We start from the raw sequence: 14,420 nt of genomic DNA, 5'->3' as shown, positions 1-14,420 counted from the left end.
TCTCTAGCATGTTAAATTGGATGTTGTAGGGTGAAGGTGCACTTAACAATTTGAGGTTCAGAGATTGAGTTAAAGTGATAGAGGCTAGCTTCAAATGGAGAATTACTGCCTTACCGACAGCAATCTACGCTTACAACTACTCCTGTCCCTCCCCACATGTTTCTTTAGGCATGATTGACAAGGCGTAGGGGGAAGCGAGAATAGCAGTAAGCATCACTGCCGGGAAACACTGTCACAGTACTTTCTGCTCTCTTCTCCAAGTGGTACAGTCCTTTGGGAGCTTTTATAGCAGGGGTGAGGAAAATACAGGCCAGCCTGATCTGGTCTGCTTCTGAGCCAGCTGATTTCGTCATCATCAGAAGCACTGACAATGCCAATTGAGTCAATTCCTCAGTCAGTGGTTTTTATTGAGCACTTATGGTTTGCAGAGCACTGTACATAGAGTATGATTCAACAGAGTTGGTAGAGGTTCCCTGCCCACAAGAGGCTTACAGTCTAAATAAATAACTGGCGGATGCATACGGAACTGCTGTGCTGTGGGTGGGGTGGATACCAAATGCCCAAAGGTCATAAGATTCAGTTGCACAGATGACACAGTAAGGAGAAATTCTGAGTTGGAGAAAAAAGGGCGTAATCGGGAAGGTCTCTCAGAGGAGATGTGACCCTTATTAAGGTTTTGAAGGTGGGCAAAAGTGGTGGTCTGGCAGAGATGGCGGGGGAGGGAGTTTCAGGCCAGAGGGAGGAGGTGGGGAAGGGGTTGGTGGAGAGTTAGGTGGGATCAGGGCACAGTGAGTAAGCTGGGGTTAGAGGAGCAAAGTGGGCAGGCTGAGCTGTAGTAAGAACGGTGAGGTAAGGTAGAAGGGGGTGAGCTACTTGAGTGTTTTAAAGCCAATAATAAGGAATTTCTGTGATGCAGAAGTGAATGGGCAACCCCTGGAGGTTCTTGAGAAGTGGAGAGACTTGGACTGAATGATTTTAGGTGCTTGGGGCCGTTCAGTATGAATAAAAGATGTGTCTCTACTTGTGGTGACACCTACGTATTTCTGAGCAAGCCTTGGCAACAGCAACCCCCAAGTGTGTCATAACCTCAGAACAATAGTATGAGAAGGGGGTCATCGAATGTATCTTGGATTTATAGGGAGGCGTAGCTATGGTCCGTCCGCAGTGTAACTGTGGAAAACATTTCACATTTTAAAACCTGTTTAACTCATCCCCTTTTATGTTTGCCACTAAGTAGTTACAAAAATGGGTAGGTAATACACTGGTCACAGTAATAATCCCCTTGATGAATAATCCTGGGCTGGCAGGTAGGTGGAGAAGGACCTCCCCCTCCCTTTTATCTCACCCCAAAGTTATCTCACCCCAAAGCAGTTCGACCTTCCTGTTTTCTCCCTCTCTCCCTTCTACTGTGCCTCCTCCTCCTTCCTCCCCCACCCCACATGTGGTCTAGTGGAAAGAGAACAGGCTTGGGGGTTAGAGGACCAGGATTTTAATCCATTCTGCCACTGCCTGCTGGGTGACTCCCCCCTGACTTTCCCATCATTGTAGAGAGCACAACCATCCTTCCTATCTCACAAGCCCCTAACCTTGGCATAATCCTTGACTCCTTGAATCCTGGCCCACACATTCAGTCTGTCATCAAATCTCGTCGATTCTACCTTCACAGCATCCCTAAAATCTGCCCTGACCTCTGCACCCAAACTGCTAAGCCAAGTCTTTACTCTGTCCTTGACAACTGCATCAACTTCCTTGCTGACCTCCCTTCCTCCCTTCAGTTACCAATCCAGTCCATGTTTCACTCGGCTCTCTGAGTCATTTTTCTTAAAACATTCAGTCCATGTTTCCCTGCTCCTCCAGAACCTCCGGGGTTGCCCATCCACTTCCGCATTTGAAGAGAAACTCCTTACCATTGACTTTAAAACAGTCAGCTTGCTCCCTCCTGTCTTACCTCTCTGATTTCCTACTACAGCCCAGCCCGCTCACTTTGCCCCCCTAACACCAACCCACTCGCTGTACCTCAGACTCACCTATCTCGCCGCCGACCCCTTTCCCACGTCTTCCTCCCTCTGATCTGAAACTCCCTTCGTCTTCCTTTATGCCTGACCTCCACTCTCCCACCTTCAAAACAGCATTAAAATCACATTTCCACCAAGAGGACTTCTCCAAATAAGTCCTCATTTCCTTTACTCCCTGTCTCTTCTGCAGCATCCTTGCACTTGCACCCTTTAAACACTTAATATCAATCCACCCTCAGTCCCTCAGCATTTTTGTACATATCTAATTTATTTACATGTCCGTCTACCCCTCTGGATGATTAACTCCATTTGAGCAGGGAACCTATCTCCCAACTCTTTTGTTTTGTACCCTATCAAGCTCTTAGTACAATGCTCTATACACAGTAAGCACATGATAAATACCACCGATTCATCTTGGTAAAGTCACTTAATTTCTCTGTGCCGCAGTCTCTTCATCTTTAAAATGGGAATTTAATACCTGTGAGCCCCATGTGGAACTGTGTCTCTTCTGCTTGTATTCTGTATAACTCAGCACTTAGTTTATGCTCGGTACATATAAGCACTAAACAAATACCATTATTAATGTCTCATATGCTGGAAGAAAAGTTGGACTCAGTATTTAAATAATACAGGATAGCTTGGTGATCTCCAATAATTTTTATTAACTTCAGTAATGGCCCTCAAATATTTTTTTTCCCAGGCAGTGAGGTATGGTATTTAGTTGCACTATTTTGTGAAATTGTTTATCAGAGTTGATTCAGCTACATATTTTATTTCACTTCTCATCTATTCCTTAACCCAATTCCATGAAAATGATCTCGTTATGTTTCTGTCTTAACTTCTTCCATCTTCTGCATATCTGCTACATCTCCTTTTTAAATAAGGATCCATTTTCAACTTCCTTATCTTTTTTAGCAAGATTAACTGTATATATACACATATATGTATATATACACATGTACTCGCTGGAGAAGCAGCATGGCACAATGGATAGAGCATGGGCCTGGGACTCAGAAGGCCATGGCTTCTAATTCCTGCTCCACCATTCTGTCCCTCAATTACTTCATCTGTAAAGTGGTGATTGAGACTGTGAGCCCCATTTGGGACATGGACTGTGTCCAACCCTATTGGCTTGTGTCTACCCCAGTGCTTAGTACGGTCTCTGGCACATAGTAAGATCTTAACAAATACCATTATTATTATTCTATATGTATTTACATGCACATATATAATATTTGCATATGGCTTTTTAAAATTGGAAAACCAGGATGCAGGGACATCACTCTGAACTCAGAGAGCTTTCCTTTCCCACCACTGGGGAGAGAGTGTGGGCTGCCCATAGAATTTTGTGATGTCCATTCTGCAAAAATACCAGAATTCTTTGGGACCTAAACTGTTGGAATGATCATGTGCCAGCCTGGATGTGGAAGTCCAAGCATTTAAAGTAAAAAAAGAGCAGTTGTGATTCTGAACAAAGTAGCTTGACCGACTTAATCTGGACAATACTACTTCCAGGACATTTGCATTTTTTGTAATTGCCCAGGACAATTTACAAAAACCCAGATCTCTTTAGGCTAAACCAGGAATTATGTCCAGCCTAGTGTTAACTAATTTTGTCTGCTAGATTAGTGATAGTAAAACCTGTATATTTGATTTGGTGGCCTAGAGGTCGATGTATGTGAAAACTTTCTGGAGTTTCTTGTTCTTCAGTAGCTAGTCAAATCCTTCACTTCTGCTTTGCTCTGACATCAGTAGAGGGAGATTAAAATGGAAGTGCTTTAGAAAGATCTCACTGAAAGACTGGTTTGAGTCTAGGTAAGTCAGGTCAGGGATAGATCATGGTGAGCACAGGAAAAAATACTTGGTCAGGTTAGTTCTGACTTCAGTGGAGGTCAGAGGGAAGTTAGGGGTTTTTTTCCTTCTAAATGGCATTTGTTGAGAGCTTACTATGTGCCAGTCACTGTACTAAGTGCTGGGATAGATATAAGCTAATCAGGTTGGACACAGCCCATGTTCTACATAGGGCTCACAGTCTTTATCTCCATTTCACAGATGAAGTAACAGGCACAGAGAAGTTAAATGACCAGAGTCACAGAGACAAAGGGAGGAGTCAGGATTAGAACCCAGGTATATCTGACTTCCCTGCTGATTCCCCAGAAAGATTGGCCTCAAAACTTTCAAGCAGAACTTTGAGCCAGGCAGGATTGGATCTGAACTGAGGTGGAACTAAATGACTTAACCTTACCTTAGTAGAAGATGACAGTTATAGTAAGGTCACTCACCTTGTTGAATTACTATTATGCCAGAAGCAACCTAGCCTACTTAGCTCAGTTGTGGTCCTTTCTTTGGTTCATAACTCCGCTTTTCTCTGCCCTTTTTATTGGCTAGGTTGTAAACTCCTCAAGGGCAGGGATCATGTCTACCTATTCTGTTATACTCTCCCAAGTGCTTAGTTCAGTGCTCTCTGCACAATGAGTGCAATAAATATTATTGATTGACTGGCCTCCCTACAGGAAATAGAAGTGGGAGGGACAGGGTATGGAAGCTGTCAGTACTTACATTGACACAATTCTTCTGGTCTGATCCAGCTATTGGGGGCAAATAGGTGGGCTGAAAACAAGTTTTGGACGATGGTGTTGTGGGGGCTGGGGACATCTAGACTGTGAACCCTCTCTTGGGTAGGGATTGTCTCTCTTTGTTGCTGAATTGTACTTTCCAGTTGCTTAGTACAGGGCTCTGCACACAGTAAGCGCTCAATAAATATGTTTGAATGAGTCTCTCAGTCCCATTTAGAAGTATTTAGGATAGAACTAAAGAGAAGAGTATTTTTCTAAAAGGAGGTCAAACTCAATGGGAAAAGCTTATCAGTATGAAGAAGCATCTGGGTTTCAGAAGTAAAGAAAATACTTTTTCAAGGGAGTGGGGTGGCAGGGGAGAGGGAGGAAGGCTGGGTAGATAATTTCCCTCAGTTTTTCATTGCCATCTAGCTACATTCTGTTCCTCTACCTCTGATTATTGGCCTGAGAGTAAAAGGGATAACTAATTTTGTTGGAAGAATTTTAGAGGTGAAACAAATATTGCTTTTAGGGAAAAGAAGTTAGCTTTCTAACTATTTAAATGTATCTTGCTGTGGAACTGAGAATATTGGGACCTTGGGCTATCCAAAATCTACTGAAGTTGTGGAGTTTTTCAGGTTGCTAGGCACCTTTTGCTATAGATATCCAAGATTGTCTCAAATCAGATTTTGACACTGGTGAGGAAGTGATAGGAAATGCACAAAGATATAGGTGTGGTCTTATCTTAATACAAAGATGAAATTTTCCAAGTAGTTAAGGAGTACAGGATTACAAGGGTAAAATGAGGTGGCAAAATGTTGGAGAAAAGTACTTGGACTTTAAATGTGCTTCCACAGGATGATTTCCATGGTGGAAAACAAAGGCATATTTTTCTTTTTAATCTTACCACACAAAGAAAATGAAGGATTTTACATGTTTTCGAGGCCTTTGTTCTAGCCTTCCAGCCTTTTGGAAATAACTCACGGACATATGCACCCAGCTTCATATGCTTTCCCTTAAAATGCTTTCTGTATTGTTTCCAGATAAGCAAACTACCGTTTCAGTTTCCTATCTATACTTTTCTTCTTTAAATTTGAGGGCTGTGTTCATTTCTGCCCATTTTCCCCACCTCTGAATTCTGTTAATTAATGGTATTTATGGTACTGGAGAAGCAGTGTGGCTTAGTGGAAAAGCACGGGCTTGGGAGTCAGAGGTCAAGGGTTCTAATCCCGCCTCTGCAACTTGTCAATTGTGTGACTTTGGGCAAGTCACTTAACTTCTCTGGACCTCAGTTACCTCATCTGTAAAATGGGGATTAAGACCATGAGCCCCACGTGGGACAGCCTGATTACCTTGAATCTACACCAGTGCTTAGAATAGTGCTTGGCACATAGTAAGCGCTGGACAAATGCCATTATTATTATTTATTGGGCACTTATTGTGTACAGAGCACTGTACTAAGCACTTGGGAGCATACAATATAACAGTTGGTAGACATGGTAAAAATACTTCTAGGTATCCTTTTTGGTAGGTATTAACTACCTTAAATATGATTCTTTAGCAGTCCTATTTTCACTCATTGATTGTCTCTGGGCCTGACTCATTTCCAGTTAGCACACTTTGTTCTAGACCACATAGTTTTAAATTTTTCTGCTTGCATATCTGCCTTTTAGACAGTTTTGTGAATTATATTAAGCGAGAGTTTGACTACCCTGTTTTGCAAATACCATGTCATAATAGTGGAGATTTTGGTTCATAGGAGGAAGAATCAGTTTTACTGTGTACCCCACAATTTAGCCAGATCATGTTCCTCAAAAAAGTGGTTGTATCGTGGAGTCCATTTTCTCTTGGATTTTCCAGCAGTTTGATAGCGCCACTCTAGGATCAGCCTTTCACTCTAAACTCCTCACCTCCTTCCTTTAGCTTGTTCCTAGCAGCTTGACAGAGCTGGCAGCAGTGACACTACAGCAAAGGCTGTGTCTGTGAGCAAATACTTTTCCAACTCAACAGACTTGGAACATCAGCCGTAGTCTTAGAGGTAATGACTCAAGAATTGCTGTTTAAAGATGACTGCACACACCCCAGAAGGTATACAGTGATTGTGAACTGCTTTGCTGAATCAGCCAGGTATTCTGGGCTGACAATAAGCCTAGAGAAAACTGATGTAATATATTAGCTGGGAACAGGGTAACCACCCAACACTTCCAAAAATCCTTATTGGCAAAGCAGAGCTGAACTGTTGCCCCAGAAATTAGTTGCCTTTGCAGCACATTGACCAACTGCCTGACAACAGGCAAGGGAGTAAAACATTGAATCAAGGCCAGTACATCCTTTGGAAGTCTGTTTAGTAGCAGCATGGTATTCATCTTCAGATTAAACTACAAGCCTGCAGAGCTGAAGTGCTGAAATCCTTCACAGTTCTTCAGCTGCGAGATCTGGATTCCCAAGAGTTGCCAAATCTGATTCCGTAAGCGGTTTCAACAGTGTCAGTCAGAGGCTATGCTCAGCATCAGAGAGCAAGGCAGTATCACACAAACCAAAGTTTTAGGATGAAGTCAGATTCCTAGCATTCCTAGCGTCTGCTCCTTAATACATCTGGACTGAGTGGGACACGTAAGGAGAATGGATGACAGCAGGATATTCAAACAGCTACTTTGGGGTGAGCTTAAATTGGAAAATGGAAAGCATGGAGGAAAGAAGAAACGTTTTAAGGATACAGTGATTCAGAGCCGTATCTCAGCTGAAAACTGAAGTCACCGTCCCCAGGTAGTCCACTGTGAAGGAATGGCTCCTTTAGAGGAGAAGCTTTGTAAGAAGCATGAGTCAAGGAGGCTAAAGTGAAAATAACACTAGGTGTGCAAACAACAAATGACAGCAAAATAAAGAGCAGCCTTTTTGTGGACACAGTGTAGTCAAAATGTCACACCATGGACGTTTTAGACATACGCCAAACTAGAAGGCGAACCAAAGTATTTATCCCTACACCATCCCATTTCCCGTGTAAGTAATTGATTTTAATGTGTGTTTGCTGTAAGCTCTTTGTGGGCAGGGATTATGTCTACCTGCTCTGTTGTACTGTTTCAGGTCCTCCGCACGCAGTCAGCACTCAGTAAATACCATTGATATGAGCTGGCTTTTCGTTTACTGATAATCTTTAGTTAACGCACACTGATTTTCTTCCCTTTTTACTCTGGTGCAGATTTTCACACTATCCTCCTCAAGTGTTAATACGCAGGGCAAAATGAGTGTATGCATACATAATTTACATAACTTCACAAAATGATGGTAAAGCTTACCTGTCCCACCAAAAAGGCTAATGTGAAATTCACTCTCCTGGCCAAATTGGACTCACAGAAAGATTGCCCCATATTGTGTTTTTAGTGCCAGTTGCTGGTTTCTCTTTTTCCTTGTCTCTTTCCCTAAAAAAGCGACTCTTCTTTTTTGATGGTATTGGTTAAGCCCTTAAAATGTGTTAAATGCTGTTCTAAGCGCTGGGTTAGGTCCAACCTAATTAGCTTGTATCTTGCATGGGGCTCGGAGCCTTGATGGCAGTGCACCCCAGTGGTCTGTACTGGGCAACTGACTGAATTGTCGGCTAGGATGCAGCATTGCCCTCTAGAGAAGTGGCATGACGCAGTGGATAGAGCACAGACCTGGGAGTCAGAAGGCCCTGGGTTCTAATTCCGGCTCCACCAGTGTTCTGCAGTGTGACCTTGGGCAAGTCACTTTACTTCTCTATGCCGCAGTTACCTCATCTGTAAAATGGGGATTGAGACTGAGCTCCACATGGGACAAAGACTGTGTCCAACCCGATTTGCTTGTATCCACTCTGGTGCTTAGTACAATGCCTGGCACATAGTAAGCGCTTAACAAATACTATAATTAGTATTAGATGTGTTCTATCATGTCTGTAACATGTTTCCTCTGTCCTCCTTGCTTTTCGTTTCCCAGTTTCTGCTCTTCGAACAGCATCTGTTTGGGTACCCCGTTGTCACTTTTTCATTCTGCTCACATGTCTTACTCAATAAAGCTGTACTCTGGTGAGTATAGCTTTGATGCTAGGAGACTGGCCTATGTTCCAGAATTTCATTTTTTCCAAAAATCATACTTAAGCACTTACTAAGTACTAAGCACTGGGGTTGATACAAGATAATTTGTTTAGACATAGTCCCTGTCCCTCATCAGACTTACAGTCAAAGGAGGGAAAATATGTATATAAGTCCCATTTTACAGAGGAGGAAACTGAGGTCCAGAGAAGCTACCTGACTTGCCCAAGGTCGCTCAGGCTGGTACCAGAGCCAAGATTCTCCTTGTGGTCTGGGACCCTGCCTATCAACTCGGTTATATTGTACTCTCCCAAGTGTTTAGTATAGTGCTCTGCACACAGTAAGCTCGTAATTAGTACAGTTCATAATTAGACCCAGTTCCTCCCACTATGAGGTCCGTACTATTACTAGGCCATGCTGCTTCTCAGTGTCATTGTTTGTGATCTTGTCCTGTGTTTTGATATTGAATGTGGCCTATTACCGCTCCTGTTTGAATTGCTTAAGTAGCCAGATGTGGCATCTGTGTCTATGGCCCAGGTGTCACAGTCACAGAGAAAGTTGGACGATACTGCAGCTATAGCTTTAGTTCAGTCTGTAGACTGATCCATGCTGCCTCCTTTTGACAGTCTCCCAAAGGATCTGTTGGCCTTCTTGATTCACTTTACTTTTTTTTATGGTATTTGTTAAGTGTTTACTATGTGCTAGTAACTGTTCTTAGTGCTGGGGTAGATACAAGATCATCAGGTCGGACACAGTCCGTGTCCCACATGGGACTCCCAGTCTTAATTCCCGTTTTACAGATGAGATAACTGAGACCCAGAGCCGTGAAGTAGCATGCCCAAGGTCATGCAGCAGACAAGAGCCAGAATTAGAACCCAAGTCCTCTGACTCCCAGACCCTTGTGCTATCCACTAGGCCATGCTATATATATCATTGCAACGTTGATCTGCGTGCTGCCTAGATAGCAGAATTCACTCTTAGCTTTTAGCTCAGTACTGCCAGTTTATCTTTTTAGTTGTGTGAATGACTCACCAGGTGCAGGCTGAAACATCACCCTAGTTTTCTTTAAATATATCATCAGCCCATAGCACCTGGTCGATTGGGTGAACTGGTTTACAATCAATTACATATCTTCCTAGGAGTGGGCCTCTAAGGTGCAATCATCTAATCACCTGTGTACAGTAATTCTGGAATGACTGTTTCGAGGGTTATGAATGATGCTTTTAGTCTGCTGAGAGAGTTTTCCAAGAATACAAGGGCATCTTCTGACACCTTTATCTAGGTCTCTTGTTTGCATCCCCCAGCGTGGCTGCCTAAAACAAGTTGAACAGGATTGGGCCCACTACACATACCTGCTTTACTTCCCTGGCAGTGAGGCTCAGACAGGTTGCCCTTGGGCTCTAAACACACAAGCCATGTCATCAGAAACGGTCTCTGGATCCAACGTGCTTTTCAGGGCCGTCAAAACTTGTTTAGTAGTTTCCAGATTCCAGATCTGCTGATCGTGTTGAATGCTTTGGTAAGGTCTCTGAAAACTGTGGGAACAACACCCCTCCTGTGTGATGCACAGAAAAGATCAACCGCAGCTGTCATTTGCAACGTTTGGTGCTTTGTTTTTTTATTTTTTGACACTCCCTCTTTGACTCACTGTCCAATTGAGGGCTTTGCTCAACCAGGAACACCTCGTTTCTAAATGCCTTGTCTGTACTGGAGCTAGATATGTGAATGGCCACTTAAACGTTCTCTTCCGCACTAGATTTAGACTCCCCAAGGTTCCCTTTGTCAGAGACTTCAAAGTCCATGGTAGATATCACCATTGCTCTTTCTACCGCCTTAACACCTAGTTATCATTTTCCCCAACACCCTGGCTTTTTTTTAAAAAAAATATCTAAGTCTTTACTATGTGCCAGACACTGTACTGAGCAGAGGTAGATTCCAGCTTATCTGGTTGGACACAGTACCTGTCCCACATGGGGCTCAGAGTCTTAATCCCCATTTTCCAGATGAGGTAATTTAGGCACAGAGAAGCAAAGTGACTAGCCCAAGGTCACAGAACAGACAGGTGGCTGAGTCAGAATTAGAACCCAGGTCCTTTGGACTCCCAGGCCTTTGCTCTATCTACTAGGCAGTGCTGCTTCTTTCCATTATATCCTCTTTTAACCACTATTTCCAATTTGAGCCTCCTAGGGAGGGATTTATTTGCCCCCCGAGTTTAGGAAAGTAAGGCATTTCTCACATAATAGGTTCCCATATGTGATTTTTTTTATTTTTTACATTGTACTTGCCTAGTTGAACGAAACATGCCTAACCATTCCTTATTTAATTTCATCTGAAACCACTTACATTATGTTTTTGGGATTCCACAGTGTACAGATGTAGACAATGGGCATGGCCAGTGGGTGTTTCCTACACAATATGCCTCACACTTATCAGCAGGGCACATCCATCCAACATTGTTTAAGGTTGGGTTGTGTGGTTTCATTAAACCATATCTTCTGCTGGCTTTGCTTGTGGTACAGTAGCTGTTCGGGCCTTCTGTGGCCACACAGACAGATGAGGAGATATTGAGGTGAAAACAACACTATTTCAACCATAGTTGAAATATACACTCTTCGATCAAGGTAGAAATCTGTGTGAAAAATGGCCCTTCCATAATTATAGTGTGGTTTTAGCCTTCAGTATGGTTTAGCAGACATGACGTATGCTACACCCCAGATGTAGGAGAAATGCAAGGATCGGTGTTCAGAATTATCCATTGTATAGGTTGAGCTCTGAACTCTTGTGGCTACCAGTTTTGACCATTATCAGACGTTCATCAACTTGACAGTGCCTTGTCTGACCTAGTCCCCATCACTGATGGAAAAAAGAAGAGGATTGTGTAATAGTATTAGTTAAAAGTGTTTATTGGTTGAGCCCTGTGTAGGTCAGGGGACTCTGTCCGACCCAATTATTTCATATCTACCCCAGTGCTTAGTTGCATACTTGGCACATAGTAGGTGCTTAACTTATTTATTTTTGTTATTATGAATATTATTGTTATTTGCTTACTGAGTGCAACGTACTGTAAGTATTTTAGAAAGTACAATGGAAGCATGAGGCCCATTCCCTGCCTCAAGGAGCTTGGCTTGTAATGGGGAAGACAGGCATAAAAATGTTTACAGATAGGGTAATCAGAATAAATTGAGTGAACGATCAATCATACAGATATATGCATAAGTGCTAGGAGAGGTTATAAATATATAAATGCTGGAGATGACTAATAGGTATGTGTGATTTGGTGTTTGTGAAGTTAAACAGGGAGCTTAATAGGTCTGCTCTTATCCACCCTGTTCACATAACATGTTTCAACTTCTTCCTTCGGGTTATCAAAAGGGCAGGTGAATTGGGCTCAGAAGACTGGAAGAGGAATGGGGAGAAGGCCTGGGTTAGCTGTTTAGGTGCCACTACTAAATTCAATACATTACGCTGTTGGTTGTGAAGACTTGGATTTAGGAGAGAGAGAATTTTCACGGCCAAATATTTTACTTTGTTTTTTAAAGGCTGTCAAGAATAAATGAACGTGTGGCTTTGCTGCTCTTATTGTATTATCTCTATAGGTTTCACACCTACTAGCTTTTGTCCTTTTATTTTTAAAGGAAACCTTGGTCTGATTTTTAAAGTAGTCAGGAACTTTTGAATTCAAATTTCAGGTCTGCAAGTGAATCATTAGTTGTCTTGGGCAACTTTCTCTATTCATCTGTTTAAAAAAAAAAGGGGGGTAGTAATAATGACTTGTCTGATAGGAATGCTGTAAACCTGAATTATTCTTTTTCCAAGTCTTTGAATAGTGAAGATTAAAGGAGCTGAGAATCATTAAGAGGCATAGTTTTGTAGAGGATAGTATTTTCCTGAGCTGCTATTTTCTTTCATCAGGTTACTGGGTCAGTTCGGTGTTCCATCCCACTCAGTATATTGTCTCTAAGCGGGTCAAAAAGATTGTGATTAGGGATTTATTATTCTTAACTTTTTTCTTCTCTACAATCCTACTTCTCCTCTAGTAATCTATTATGGATCGCTCCTCTGTGAATTAAGCTAACCTTCTGAACCTACAAATATTTTCTTAAAGTACAGTTTCCTGTCAGAACTGAATCTGCACATTAATCGTCTTCTGTGTGAAGAAGTTTTACCTTCTGTTTCTTTTGACCCTACCAACCTTAAGTTTCATTTGACGTCCTCCTGCCGAGGGGTTGTGGGTTTTGGTGAACAAATTGTAGGTTCACTCTGATGGCACCTTTGTAGACTTCAGTCATGTCTTTTCTCAGTCTACATCTTTAGAGACGGAAGAACCTTAGTTTTTTCAATCTGTCCTCGTATTCCCCTAATTATCTCGGTTACCTTTCTCTGAGTCTTCTCTAGCTATATGATGTCCTTCCTAAAATGAGATGGCCAGAACTGCAGAAATACTCATGGCGTGGACTTGTTAGCATTTTATATGATGGCACAACTCTTCTGTTTTATTATTTTTGTTTCTTGTCCACTTTCTGACAATATAGTTGCAGCACATTGATTTGATGACTTAAAAAACAGTCAATAGTGGCTTGGAGATGTTTACTGAGTCATGATTAACAGCTCCACTAGGAATAGTTCTGAGGTGTAATTTGGAATATTTTTCCATAGCCGACTTTCCCGCACTTGGTCACACTGAAGTTTATCTGCCCTTTTTCAGCCCACTCACTCAGTCTTCCTAGAGTAATTTTAATTTTCATGTCACTTCACTTCCCAGAAGAGCTAATGACATCTGCAAATTTGGGGAAGATTTCCCTGAACACTCCCAGATCATTTATGGGACGATCATCAGTGGTATTTATTGAACATTTATGTGTGCAGGGTACTGTACTAAATATTTGGGAAAATACAATAGAGTTGCTAGATGCGATCCCTGCCCACAAAGAGCTCATAGTCTACAGATGTTAAGATAAATTATAGTTAGGGGAAATAGAGGGTAAGGAATTGTACATAAGTGCCGTGGGGCCGGAGTGGATATCAAAGTGGTTAAGGCCAAGTGCATAGTTGAGACAAAATGGAGGGAAGGTAGGGGAAATAAAGGGATTTAGGCTGGGAAGTCCTCTTGGAGGAGATGTGATTTTAGAAGGGTTTTGCAGATGAGAAGAGGGTGGTTCTGTCAGATTTATTCAGTCATATTTATTGAGCACTTCCTGTGTACAGAGCACTCTACTAAGCACTTGAAAAGTATAATATGGCAACAGGTAGAGACAATCCCTACCCAACAACAGGCTCACAGTCTAGAAGGGGGGAATATGAAGGGTGAGGAAGTTCCAGCCCAAGGGAGAATGTGGACCCAGGATCTATGGTGGGATAGTCAAGAAAGAGGTACGGTAGTACATTGGTGTTAGAGGAGCAGAATGTGCAGATTGGATTGTCGTAGGAGATCAGCGAGGTAGAAAGTAAGTAAGAAGGAGAGAACTGATTGAGCGGCCTGAAGCTTATGGTAAAGAAAGTTTTATGCAGAAGTGGATGGGCAACTTCTGAAGTTTTTTGAGGAATGGGGAGATATGGACTGAATGGTTTTTCAGAAAAAAACAACCAACGATCCAGAGAACAGAGTCAAATATAGGCTGAACTGGGGAGAGATGAGGCACGGAGGTCAGCGAGGAGGCTGGTGTAGTCATCAAGGTGGGATATGATTCGTGTTTATATCAGCATAGTAGTAGTGGGGCTAGAGAGAAAAGGGTGGATGTTGTGAAGATAGAATTTGACATGCGTGTTGAGAGACCAGTCAAGGATAGTACCAAGATAATTTGCTT

The 14,420-nt window shown here is 42.4% G+C and overlaps 1 protein-coding gene across 4 annotated transcripts in view; it reads left to right on the top strand.

Moving 5' to 3' along the window:
- Positions 1–14,420, top strand: part of HERC4 (HECT and RLD domain containing E3 ubiquitin protein ligase 4) — an 89,208-nt gene that overhangs the window by 15,290 nt on the left and 59,498 nt on the right. The window lies entirely within an intron of this gene.

Source organism: Ornithorhynchus anatinus, chromosome 3, assembly GCF_004115215.2.
Source record: "Ornithorhynchus anatinus isolate Pmale09 chromosome 3, mOrnAna1.pri.v4, whole genome shotgun sequence".
NCBI classification, from domain to species: domain Eukaryota; kingdom Metazoa; phylum Chordata; class Mammalia; order Monotremata; family Ornithorhynchidae; genus Ornithorhynchus; species Ornithorhynchus anatinus.
Note: the sequence above shows the minus strand (reverse complement) of the source record. Positions and strands in the feature narration are given on the sequence as shown.